This window comes from Oncorhynchus keta, chromosome 37 (genome assembly GCF_023373465.1).
Source record: "Oncorhynchus keta strain PuntledgeMale-10-30-2019 chromosome 37, Oket_V2, whole genome shotgun sequence".
Lineage (NCBI taxonomy): Eukaryota > Metazoa > Chordata > Actinopteri > Salmoniformes > Salmonidae > Oncorhynchus > Oncorhynchus keta.
Genome location: NC_068457.1, coordinates 22,518,707 through 22,530,972, shown reverse-complemented (window position 1 = coordinate 22,530,972; position 12,266 = coordinate 22,518,707). Strand labels below are relative to the sequence as shown.

General features: G+C 75.5%; 1 protein-coding gene across 18 annotated transcripts in view; it reads right to left on the bottom strand.

Moving 5' to 3' along the window:
- Positions 1 to 12,266, bottom strand: part of LOC118371831 (peripheral plasma membrane protein CASK-like) — a 65,090-nt gene that overhangs the window by 7,973 nt on the left and 44,851 nt on the right. The window lies entirely within an intron of this gene.

Below are 12,266 nucleotides of genomic sequence, written 5' to 3'. Positions count from 1 at the left end.
GGGCGGCAGCAGCAGCATGACGGTGGCACAGCAGCAGCAGCAGCGACGGCGGCAGCAGCAGCAGCGGCAGCGGCGGCGGCAGCGGCGATGACAGCAGCGGCAGCGCAGCAGCAGCAGCAGCAGCAGCAGCAGCAGCAGCGGCGGCAGCGGCAGTGGCAGCAGCGGCAGCGCAGCAGCAGCAGCGAGGCGGCGGCGGCAGCAGCAGCGGCAGGGCAGCAACGAGCAGCAGCAGCAGCGGCGACGGCGGCGGCGGTCCATCTGGCACGGGGCAACGGCAACAGCAGCAGCAGCAGCAGCGGCGGCAGCAGTGGCAGCAGGCAACGGCAGCAGCAGCAGCAGCAGCAGCAGCAGCGGCAGCGGCGGCGGTGGTCCCAGTGGCTGCAACGGCAGCAGCAGCAGCAGCAGCAGCAGTGGCAGCAGGCGGCGGCAGGCAGTCCCAGCAGCATGGCGGCAGCAGCAGCAGCAGCAGCAGCGGCGCGGCAGCAGCGGCACGACGGCGGCAGCAGCAGCAGGGCGGCGGCAGCAGCAGTGGCGGCAACAGCAGCCCAACGTGGCAGCGGCATGCAGCAGCAGCGGCGGGCGGCAGGCAGTGGCAGCAGCAGCAAGCAGCGTGGCAGCATGATAGCGGCGGCGGCGGCAGCAGCAGCAGCGGCACGGGGCGGCAACGAGTGCAGCAGCAGCAGCGGCGGCGGCAGCAGCAGCAGCAGCGGGCAGGGCGGCAACGGCAACAGCCAGCGATTGGCGGCAGGCAGCAGCGGCAGGCAGCAGCAGCATGGTGGCAGCAGCGGCAGCGAGCAGCAGGCAGCGGCAGCAGCGGCAGCAGCAGCAGCAGCGGCAGCAGCAGCAGCAGCGGCAACGGCAGCAGCCCAGCGACGGCGGCGGCAGCAGCAGCAGCAGCGGCAGGGCGGCAACGACAGCAGCCCAGCGGCGGCGGCGGCAGGCAGCGGCAGCAGGGCGGCAACGGCAACGCACAGCGGCAGCTGGGCAGCAGCGGCGGCGGCAGCAGCAGTGGCAACGAGCAGCAGCAACGACAACGATGCAGGCGGCAGCGGCGGCAGTGGCGGCACGCAGCGGCAACGGCAGCAGCAGCAGCGACGGCGGCGGCAGCAGCAGCGGCACGGGCGGCAGCAGCAGCAAGGCGGCAGCAGCAGCAGCGGCGGCGGCGGCAGCAGTGGCACGGGCGGGCGGCAACGCAGCAGCCCAGCGACGGCGGCGGCAGCAGCAGCGGCACGGGCGGCAACGGACGACAAGCAGCAGCAGCGGCGGCGGCGGCAGCGCAGCAGTGGCAGGCGGGGCGGCAACGGCAACCAGCCCAGCGAGCAGAGCGGCGGCGGCAGCAGCAGTGGGCAGGGCGGCAACGGCAACACGGCAGCAGCGGCAGCGGCAGGCAACGGCGGCAACGTCTGTTACATCAGCAGCAGCAGCGGCAGCAGTGGCATGGCGAGCAACGCAGCAGCGGCGGCGGCGGCAGCAGCAGCGGCGGGCGGCAACGACAACAGCAGCGGCGGCGGCGGCAGCAGCAGCAGGGCGGCACGCATCAAAGCGGCAGCCCAGCGACGGCGGCAGCAGCAGCGGCAGCAGGGCAGGGCAGCGGCAACGACAGCAGCAGCGACGGCGGCGGCAGCAGCAGCAGGCGGCAACAGCGGCAGGTGCAGCAGCAGCGACGGCGGCGGCAGCAGCAGTGGCGGGTGGCAGCAGTGGCAGTGGCAGCGGCGGCGGCGGCGGCAGCAGTGGCAGCGGTGGCGGGCGGCAACGACAGCAGCAGCGGCGGCGGCGGCAGCAGCAGCAGGGCGGCGGCAACGACAACAGCCCAGCGACGCAAGCAGCAGTGGCAGCGGCACGGCGGCGGCAGCAGCAGCGGCGGGGCGGCGGCACGGCGGCAACGACAGCAGCAGCAGCGAGCGGCGGCAGCAGCAGTGGCACGGGTGGCACGGGCGGCAACGGCAGCAGCGGCAGCGACGCAGCAGGCGGCAGGCAGTGGCATGGGCGGCAACGACAACAGCCCAGCGACGGCGGCGGCAGCAGCAGCGGCAGGGCGGCAGCAGCAGCCGACAGCCCAGGCGGCGGCAGGCAGCGGCAGCGGCGGCAGCGGCAACGGCAACCAGCGGCGGCGGCAGCAGGCACGGCGGCAGTAGCAGCAGTGGCAGCAGCGGCGGCAGTGGCAGCAGCGGCAGCGATCAGCAGCAGCAGCGGCGGCAGCAGCAGCGGCAGGGCGGCAGCAGCGGCGGCAACGACAGACAGCAGCGGACGGCAGCAGCAGCAGTGGCAGGGCAGCGTGGCAAGCAGCAGCAGACGGCGGCAGCAGCAGCAGCACGGCGGGCGGCAGCAGCAGCAGCGGACGGGCGGCAAACGGCAGCAGCAGCGGCAACGAGCGGCAGCGGCGGCAGCAGCAGCAGTGGCATGGGTGGCGAACGAGCAGCAGGCGGCGGCAGCAGCAGCAGCGGCAGCAGGCAGCGGCAGCGGCAGCGACAGCAGCGGCGGCGGCAGCAGCAGTGGCGGCAGCGGCAACGGCAGCAGGCAGCGTGTCCAGCAGCGGCGATGGCGGCAGCATGGCGGCGGGCAACGACAACGGCAGCGACAGCAGCGGCAGCAGCAGTGGCAGCAGGGCAGCAGACGGCGGCAGCAGCAGCAGTGGCAGCGGCGGCGGCAACGGCAGCAGCAGCAGCAGCACGGCAGCAGCGGCGGCGGCAGAGCAGCAGGCAGCGGCAGCAGCAGCAGCAGCAGCAGCGGCGGCAGCAGCAGCGACGGCGGTGGTGGCGGCAGCAGCAGCAGCAGCGGCAGCAGCAGCGACAGCAGCAGCAGCAGCGGCAGTGGCAGCGGGCAGCACGGCAACAGCAACAGCCAGCACGGCGGCGGCAGCAGCGGCGGCGGGCGGCAACGGCAACGACAGCAGCCCAGCGACGGCGGCAGTGGCAGCAGCAGGGCGGCAGGGCGGCAACAGCAGCAGCAGCAGCGGCGGCGGCAGCAGCAGCAGCGGCAACGGGCGGCAGGCGTGCAACAGTCCAGCGGCAGCGGCGGCGGCAGCAGCAGCAGCGGCACGGGCGGCAACGGCAGCGAGCAGCAGCAGCGAGCGGTGGCGGCAGCAGCAGTGGCATGGGCGGCAACGCAACAGCAGCAGCGGCAGCGCAGCAGCGGCAGCAGCAGCAGCAGCATACGGGCGGCAACGGCAACAGCAGCAGCGACAGCGGCGGCAGCAGCAGCGGCGGCAGCAGCAGCAGCAGCAGCAGCAGCAGTGGCAGCAGCGGCAGCAGCAGGCAGCGGCAGGGCGGCAGCAGTGGCAGCGCAGCGGCAGCAGCAGCAGCAGCAGCAGCAGCGGCGGCAAGCAGCAGCGACAGCAGCAGCGAGCGGCGGCAGCAGTGGCGGTGGGCGGCAGCAGTGGCAGACAGCAGCAGCAGCAGCAGCAGCAGTGGCAGGCAGCGCAGCGGCAGCAGCGAGCAGCAGCGGCAGCGGCGGCAAGCAGCGGCAGCAGCGGCAGGCAGCAGCAGCGGCACGGCATGGGCAACGAGCAAGCAGCAGCGGCGGCAGGCAGCAGCGGCAGCAGCAGCACGGCATGGGCGGCAGCGAGCAGCAGCAGCGGCAGCGAGCGGCGGCAGCAGCAGCAGCGGCGGCAGCGGCAGCAGCAGCAGCAGCAGCGACAGCATGCCAGCAGCACGGCGGCGGCAGCAGCGGCAGCAGCGGGCGGCAACAGCAGCAACGAGCAGCAGCGGCAGCAGCAGCAGCAGCAGGGCGGCAGCAGCAGCAGCGAGCGGTGGCAACAGTGAGCAGCAGCGGCAGCAGCAGCAGCGGCGGCAGCGGCAGCAGCAGTGGCAGCGAGCAGCGGCAGCAGGCGGCAGCGGCAGCAGGCGGCAGCACGGCAGCAGCAGCAGCGGCAGCGAGCGGCGGCGGCAGCAGTGGCAGGGCGGCAACGGCAACGGCGGCAGCAGCAGCAGCAGCGGCGGCAGCAGCAGCAGCGGCAGCGGCAGCGCGGCAGCGCAGCGGCAGCAGCAGGCGGCGGCAGCAGCGGCGGCAGGGTGGCAGTGGCGGCACGACAGCAGCAGCGGCAGCGGATGGCGGCGGCAGCAGCGGCAGCGGCGGCAGCGGACAGCAGCAGGCAGCGCGGCGGCAGCAGCAGCAGCGGCGGGCAGCAGCAGCGGCAACGCAGCAGCGGCAGGCGGCAGCAGCAGCGGCATGGGCAGCGGCAAGCAGCAGCAGCAGCGACGGCGGCGGCAGGCGGGCAGGGCGGCAACGACAACAGCCAGCGGCAGCGGCAGCAGCAGTGGCACGGCGGCACGATAACGACAGCAGCAGCAGCGGCAGGCAAGCAGCGGCAGCAGCAGCATGGCGGCAGCAGCAGCAGTGGCAGCGCAGCGGCAGGCGGCAGCAGTGGCAGGGCAGCAGCGGCAGCAGCAGCAGCGGCAGCAGCAGCGGCAGCAGTGGCAGCGGCACGGGCAGCAACGCAGCAGCGGCAGCAGCAGCAGCGGCGGCAGCAGCAGCAGCAGGGCGGCAACAGCAGCGCAGCAGCGGCGGCGGCGGCAGCAGCAGCAGCATGGCAGCGGCAGCAGCAGCAGCAGCGGCGGCGGCAGCAGCAGCGGCAGCAGGGCGGCAAGCAACAGCAGCAGCGACGGCGGCAGCAGCAGCAGCAGCAGCAGGCAGGCAACGCAGCAGCAGCAGCGACGGCAGCAGCAGCAGCAGCAGCGGGGCAACGGGCGGCAGCGGCAGCACGGCGGCGGCAGCAGCAGCACGGGCAGCAGCAGCGGCAGCGAGCAGCAGCAGCAGCAGCAGCAGCGGCAGCGGCGGCATGGCAGCGGCAGCAGTGGCGGCGGCAGGCAGCAGCAGCAGCAGCAGCGGCGGCAGCAGCAGCGGGCGGCGGCAGCAGCAGCAGCAGCAGCAGCAGCGGCAGCAGCAGGCGGCAGCGGCAGCAGCGGCAGCAGCAGCAGCAGCGGCAGCAGCAGCGGCGGCGGCAAGCGGCGGCGGCAAGCAGCAGCGACGGCGGCAGCAGCAGCAGCAGCGGGCGGCAACGCAACGAGCAGCCAGCAGCAGAGGCGGCGGCAGCAGCAGCAGGCACGGGGCGGCAGCAAGCAGCAGCAGCAGCAGCAGCGGCGGCGGCGGCAGCAGCAGCGGCAGCACGGGCGGCAAAGCGGCAGCAGCAGCAGCAGCAGCAGCGGCGGCAGCAGCAGCAGTGGCATGGGCGGCAGGCAACGGCAGCAGCAGCAGCAGCAGCAGCAGCAGCAGCGGCAGCGGGGCGGCACGGCAGCAGCGCGGCAGCAGCAGCAGCAGCGGCATGGGCAGCAACGGCAGCAGCAGCAGCGGTGGCGGCAGCGCAGCAGCACGACAGCGGCAGGGTGGCAACGGCAGCAGCAGCAGCAGCAGCAGCAGCAGGCGGCAGCGGCAGTGGCGGCAGGCAGCAGCGGCAAACGCAGCAGCAGCAGCGGCGGCAGCGGCAGCAGCAGCAGCGGTGGCAGCGGCAATGGCAACGACAGCAGCAGCAGTGACGGCGGCGGCAGCAGCAGCAGGCACGGCAGCAGGGCGGCAACTGGAGCAGCAGCAGCGAGCGGCGGCAGCAGCAGCAGCAGCAACGGGCGGCAACGGCAAGCAGCAGCAGCGACGGCGGCGGCAGCGGCAGCGGCAGCAGCGACGGCAACCAGCAGCAGCAGCAGCAGCGGCGGCAGCACGGCAACGCAGCAGCGGCTGGGCGGCAGCAGCAGGCACGGCAGCAGCAACGCAGCAGCCCAGCGGCGGCGGCAGCAGCAGCGGCACGGGCGGCAACGGCAACGAGCAGCAGCAGCAGCAGCAGCGGCAGCAGCAGCAGCAGCGGCAGCGGGCGGCAGCACGGCAGCAGCAGCAGCAGCACGGCGGCGGCAGCAGCAGCAGCGGCGGCAGCAGCAGGCAGCGGCGGCGGCAGCACGGCGTGGTGGCAGCGGCAGCAGCAGCAGCGAGGCGGCAGCAGCAGCAGCACGGCGCGGCAGCGGCAGCAGTGGCACGCGGGCGGCAGCAGCAGCGGCGGCGGCAGCAGCGGCAGCGGCAGCAGTGGCGGCAAGCAACGACAACAGCAGCAGCGAGCAGCGGCAGCAGCAGCAGCAGCGGCAGGGCGGCAACGAGCAGCAGCAGCGGCGGCGGCGGCAGTGGCAGTGGCAGGCGGGCGGCAACGCAGCAGCCCAGCGGCGGCGGCGGCGGCGGCAGCAGCAGCAGCGGCAGCGGCAACGGCGGCAGCAGCGGCAGCAGCAGACGGCGGCGGCAGCAGCAGCGGCAGGGCGGCAACGGCAGCAGCAGCGGCAGCGGCGGCGGGCAGCAGCAGCGGCGGCAGGCAGCGGCAGCGGCAGGCGGTGGCGGCAGCAGCAGCGGCAGCGGCAGCGGCGCAGCGGCAAGCGGCAGCAGCAGCAGCGGCAGCGGCGGCAGCAGCAGCAGCAGCAGTGGCGGCAGCGACGCAGCGGCAGTGGCAGCGGCAGCGGCAGTAACGAGCAGCAGGCAGCAGCAGCAGCGGCAGACGGCGGCGGCAGCAGCAGCAGTGGCAGCAGCAGCAGCAGCAGCAGCAGCAGCGGCAGCAGCGGCAGCGGCAGCGGCACGGCGGCAACAGCAGCAGCAGCAGCAGCGGCGGCGGCGGCAGCAGCGGCGGTGGCGGGCGGCAACGGCACTGGCAGCAGCGGCAGCAGCGGCGGCGGCAGCAGCAGCAGCAGGGTGGCAGCGGCAACGGCAGCGCAGCGGCAGCAGCAGCGGCGGCGGCGGCAGCAGCAGCAGGGCGGGCGGCAGCAGCAGCGAACGTGGCAGCAGTGGCAGCGGCGGCGGCGGCAGCAGCAGCAGGCAGCGGCGGCGGCGGCAGCAATGGGCGGCAACAGCAGCAGCAGCGGCGGCGGCAGCAGCAGCAGCAGCAGCGGCAGCGGCGGCGGCAGCAGCAGCGGGCGGCGGCGGCAGCAGCAGCGGCGAGCAGCAGCAGCGGCAGCGACGGCAGCCCAGCAGCAGGCGGCAGCAGCAGCAGCAGCAGGGCGGCAGCGGCAGCGGCAGCGGCAGCAGCAGCAGCAGCAGCAGCAGCGGCGGCAGCGGCGGCACGGCAACGGCAGCAGCAGCAGCAGCAGCAGCAGCGGCAGCGGCGGCAGCAGCAGCGGCGCACCGGGCGGCAAGCAGCAGCGGCAGCAGCAGTGGCACGGCGGCGGCAGCAGCAGCAGTGGCAGCGGCGGCAGCAGCAGCAGCGGCAGCAGCAGCGGCAGCGGCAGCAGCAGTGGCGGCAGCGGCAACGCAGCAGCAGCAGCAGTGGCAGCGGCAGTGGCAGCGGCGGCAACGCAACAGCAGCAGCGGCGGCGGCGGCAGCAGCAGCGGCGGGGCGGCAACGACAGCCCAGCGGCGGCGGCAGCGGCAGGCGGCACGGGCGGCGGCAACTGGCAGCAGCAGCAGCGGCGGCAGCGGCAGTGGCAGTGGCAGCGGCAGCGGCAGCAGCAGGCAGCAGCGGCAGCGACAGCAGCAGCAGTGGCAGCGGCAGCAGCGGCGGGCGGCAGCAGTGGCAGCAGCAGCACAGGCGGCGGCGGCAGCGGCAGCAGTGGCGGCAACGGCAACGCAACGAGCAGCAGCGGACGGCGGCAGCAGCAGCAGCAGCAGCGGCAGCGGCAACGATGGCAGCAGCCAGCGGCGGCAGCAGCAGCAGCAGCGGCGGCAACGGCAACGACAACAGCCCAGCAGCAGCGGCGGCGGCAGGGCGGCAGGGCGGCAACGCAAGCAGCCCAGCGGCGGCAGCAGCGGCAGTGGCGGGCGGCAACGGCAACGACAGCCAGCGGCAGCGGCGGCAGCGGCAGCAGCGGCACGGGCGGCAGTGGCAACGGTCAGCAGCGGCGGCGGCAGCAGCAGCAGCGGGATGGCAGTGGCAACGATGGCAGCCCAGCGGCGGCAGCGGCAGGGCGGCAGCAGGCGGCGGCAGCAGCAGCAGCGGCAGCGGCGGCAAGCAGCAGCAGCAGGCAGCAGCGGCAGCAGCAGCGGCGGCAACAGCAGCAGCAGCAGCAGCGGCAGGCGGCGGCAGCAGCGGCAGCAGCAGCGGCGGCGGCGGCAGCGAGCAGCAGCAGCGGCGCAGCGGCGGCAGCAGCAGCAGCGGCGGCGGCGGCAGCAGCAGCGAGCAGCAGCAGCGAGCGGCGGCAGCAGCAGCAGCAGCAGCGGCAACGGCAACGACGCAGCAGCACGGCGGCGGCGGCAGCAGCAGCGGCAGCAGCGGCGGCAACGATTGGCAGCCCAGCGAGCGGCGGCGGCAGCAGCAGCGGGTGGCAGCAGCAGCGGCAACAGCGGCAGCAGCAGGGCGGCAGCAGCAGTGGCAGCGGCGGCAACGGCAGCAAAGCGGCAGCCGGCGGCGGCAGCAGGCAGCAGCGGCAGCAGCACGGCAGCAGCAGCAGCAGCGTGCAGCAGCAGCGGCGGCAGCAGCAGCAGCAGCGGCATGGGCAGCGGCAGCAAGCGGCAGCAGCAGCAGCGGCAGTGGCGGGGACGGCGGCAGCAGCAGCAGACGGCGGCGGCAGCAGCAGCGGCAGCAGCAGCGGCGGCGACGGCGGCAGCAGCAGCGGCAGCGGCGGCGGCGGCAACGCAGCAGCAGCAGCGACGGCGGCGGCAGCAGCAGCAGCGGCAGGCAGCAGCAACGGCAGCGGCAGCAGCAGCGGCGGCAGCAGCAGCAGCGGCGGGCGGCAGCGGCAGCAGCAGCGACGGCGGCGGCAGCAGCAGTGGCAGCAGCAGCGGCAGCAGCGGCGCAGCGGCAGCGGCGGCGGCGGCAGCGGCAGCAGCAGCGGCAGCGGCAGCAGCAGCAGCGGCAGCAGCAGCGGCGGCGGCGGTGGCAGCGGCAGCAGCGGCAGCAGCAGCAGCAGCAGCAGCAGCAGCAGCGGCAGCAGCAGCGGCAGCGTCAGCGGCGGCGGCGGGCAGCAGCGGCAGCGGCGGCAGCAGCAGCCAGCAGCAGCAGCAGCAGTGGCAGGGCGGCAGCAGGCAGCAGCAGCGGCAGCAGTGGCAGCAGCAGCAGCGGCGGCAGCAGCGGCAGGCGGTGCGGCAGCAGCAGCAGCAGCACGGCGGCAGCAGCAGCAGCAGCAGCAGTGGCGGCGGCAGCGGCAGCACGGCGGTGGCAGCAGCAGCAGCGGCGGCAGCAGCGGGCAGCAGCGGCGGCGGCAGCACGGCGGCGAGCAGCGGCAGCAGCAGCAGCAGCAGTGGCGGCGGCGGCGGCAGCAGCGGCGGTGGTGGCAACGGCAACGGCAACGCAGCAGCAGCAGCGCAGCGGCGGCAGCAGCAGCAGCAGCGGCAGTGGCGGCAGCAGCAGCAGCAGCAACGGCGGCGGGCAGCAGCAGCGGCAGCGGGGCGGCAACGGCAACGGCAGCAGCCAGCAGCAGCAGCAGCAGCAGCGGCAGCAGCAGCGGCAGCGGGCAACGCAACAGCGGCAGCAGCGGCGGCGGCGGCGGCAGCAGGGCAGCGGCGGCAGCGGCAGCACGCAGCAGCAGCGGCGGCGGCAGCAGCAGCATGGCGGCAACGGCAGCAGCGGCAGCAGCGGCAGCAGCGGCAGCAGCAGCGGCGGCAGCAGCGGCGGCGGCGGCAGCGGCACTGGCGGGCGGCAGCAGCAGCGGCGGCAGCAGCAGCGGCAGGCGGCATGGGCGGCAACGGCAGCAGCAGCAGCAGCAGCAGCACGGCGGCGGCAGCAGCAGCAGCGGCGGCAGCAGTGGCAGCGGCGGCAGCAGCGGCGGCAGCAGCATGGCGGCGGCAAGTGAGCACGCAGTGCAGCAGCGACGGCGGCAGCAGCAGCAGCGGCAGCAGCAGCAGGGCAGCAACGGCGGTGGCAGCAGGCAGCAGCAGCGGCGGCAGGCGCAGCAGCAGCAGCGGCACGGCGGCAGGCAACGACAACCAGCAGCGTGGCAGCGGCAGCAGCAGCAGCACGGCAGCGCAGCAACGGCAGCGGCAGCGGCAGCAGCAGCAGCGGCAAATGGCAGCAGCAGCAGCAGCAGCGGCAGCAGCGGCAGGAGCAGGCAACGAGCAGCGGCAACGGCGGCGGCAGCAGCGGCATGGGCAGCAGCAGCGGCGGCAGCGACAGCAGCGGCAGCAGCAGTGCAGCAGCAGCGGCACGGCGGCGGCAGCAGCAGCAGCAGCGGGCGGCGGCGGCAGCAGCAGCAGCGGCGGCGGCAGCAGCAGCGGCAGCAGCGGCGGCGCAGCAGCGGCAGCAGCAGCAGCGGCAACGCAGCAGCAGCAGCACGGCGGCAGCAGCAGTGGCACGGGCGGCAGCGGCAACGAGCGCAGCTGCAGCAGCAGCAGCGGCGGCAGCGGCAGCAGCAGCAGCAGCAGCAGCAGCGGCGGCGAGCAGCAGTCGGCGGCAGCAGCGAGTGGCGGCAGCAGCAGCAGCAGCAGCAGTGGCGGCAGCGGCGGCAGCAGCAGTGGCGGCGGCAGCAGCAGCAGCAGCGGCGGCAGCAGCATGGCGGCAACGGCAGCGGCAAGCGGCGGCAGCAGCAGCGAATGGGCGGCGGCAGCAGGCAACGGCAGCGGCAGCGGCGGCAGCAGCAGCAGCAGCGGCGGCAGCAGCGGCAGCTGAGCGGCAGCGGCGCAGCAGCAGCAGCAGCGGCGGCAGCAGCAGCAGTGGCAGTGGGCGGCAACGGTAACGTACGGCAGCGGCGGCGGCGGCAGCAGCAGCAGCGGGCGGCAGCAGCAACGATGGCAGCAGCGGCAGCGATAACGGCGGCAGCAGCAGCAGCAGCAGTGGCACAGGGCGGCAACGGCAACGACAGCATTTCAGCGGCAGACGGCGGCGGCGGCAGCAGCAGCGGCGGCGGCAACGCAGCCAGCGGCAACGCAGCAGCGGCAGCAGCAGCGGCGGCGGGGCAGCAACGGCACGGCACGAACTGGCGCGGCGGCAGCAGCAGCAGTGCGGCGGCGGCAGCAGTGGCAAGGCAGGCAAGCAGCAGCAGCAGCAGCAGCGGCAGCGGCGGCGGCAACAGCAGCAGCAGCAGCGGCACGGCAGGCAGCAGCAGCGGCAGTAGTGGCGGCAACGTCAACGGCAGCAGCTGACGGCGGCGGCAGCAGCAGCAGCAGGGCGGCAACGGCAACGAGCAGCGGCAGCAGCAGCAGCAGCAGTGGCAGCAGCGGCAGCAGCAGCGAGCGGCGGCAGGCAGCAGTGGCAGCGGCAGCAGCAGCACGGCAGCGGCGGCGGCAGCAGCAGCGGCGGCTAGTGGCGGCGGCAACGAGCAGCAGCAGCAGCAGCAGCGGCGGCAGCAGCAGCAGCAGGGCGGCAGCAGCAACGAGCAGCAGCGGCAGCAGCAGCAGCAGCAGCAGCAGCGGGCGGGCGGCAACGAGCAGCAGCCCAGCGACGGCGGCGGCAGCAGTGGCAGGGCGGCAACGACAAGCAGCCAGCAGCGGCGGCGGCAGCAGCAGCGGCGGGCGGCAACGCAGCAGCAGCCTGAGCGGCGGCGGCGGCAGCAGCAGTGGCAGCGGCGCAACGCAGCAGCAGCGACGAGCAGCAGCAGCAGCGGCGGCAGGCAGCGGCAACGACAAGCAGCAGCAGCGACGGCGGCGGCGGCAGCAGCAGCAGCAGCAGCGGCGGCAACGGCAAGTGGCAGCAGCAGCAGCAGCGGCGGCGGCAGCAGCAGCGGCAGCAGCAGTGGCAGCAGCAGCAGCGGCGGCAGCAGCGGCAGCAGCAGCAGCAGCGACAGCAGCGGCAGCAGCAGGCGGTGGGGCGGCAGCAGCAGCAGCAGCGACGGCAGCAGCAGCGGCAGCAGCAGTGGCATGGCAGGCAGCAACAGCAACAGCAGCAGCAGCAGCAGCGGCGGCAGCGGCAGCGGCAGCAGGCAGCAACGGCAGCAGCAGAGCGGCGGCGGCGGCAGCAGCGGCAGCAGCAACAGCAGCAGCAGCGGTCAGCGGCGGCGGCGGCAGCAGCAGTGGCAGGGCGGCGACAGCAGCAGCAGCAGGCGGCAGCAGCAGCGGCGGCGGCGGGGCAGCAACGACAGCAGCCCAGCGGCGGTGGCGGCAGTGGCAGGGCGGCAACGGCAGCAACAGCAGCGGCAGCGACGCGGCGGCAGCAGCAGCAGCAGCAGGGCGGCAACGGCAACAGCAGCAGCGGCGGCAGCAGCAGCAGCAGCAGCGGCAAGTGGCAGCAGCAGCAGCAGCGGCGGCGGCAGCAGCAGCAGCGGCGCAACAGACAACAGCAGCAGCAGCAGCGGCAGCGGCAGCGGCGGCGGCGGCGGCAGCAACAGCGGCAGCGGCGGCGGCGGCAGCAGCAGCGGCAGCAGGGCGGCAACGGACAACAGCCCAGCGAGCGGCGGCGGCGGCAGCAGCAGCAGGGCGGCACGGCAACGTGCAACAGCAGC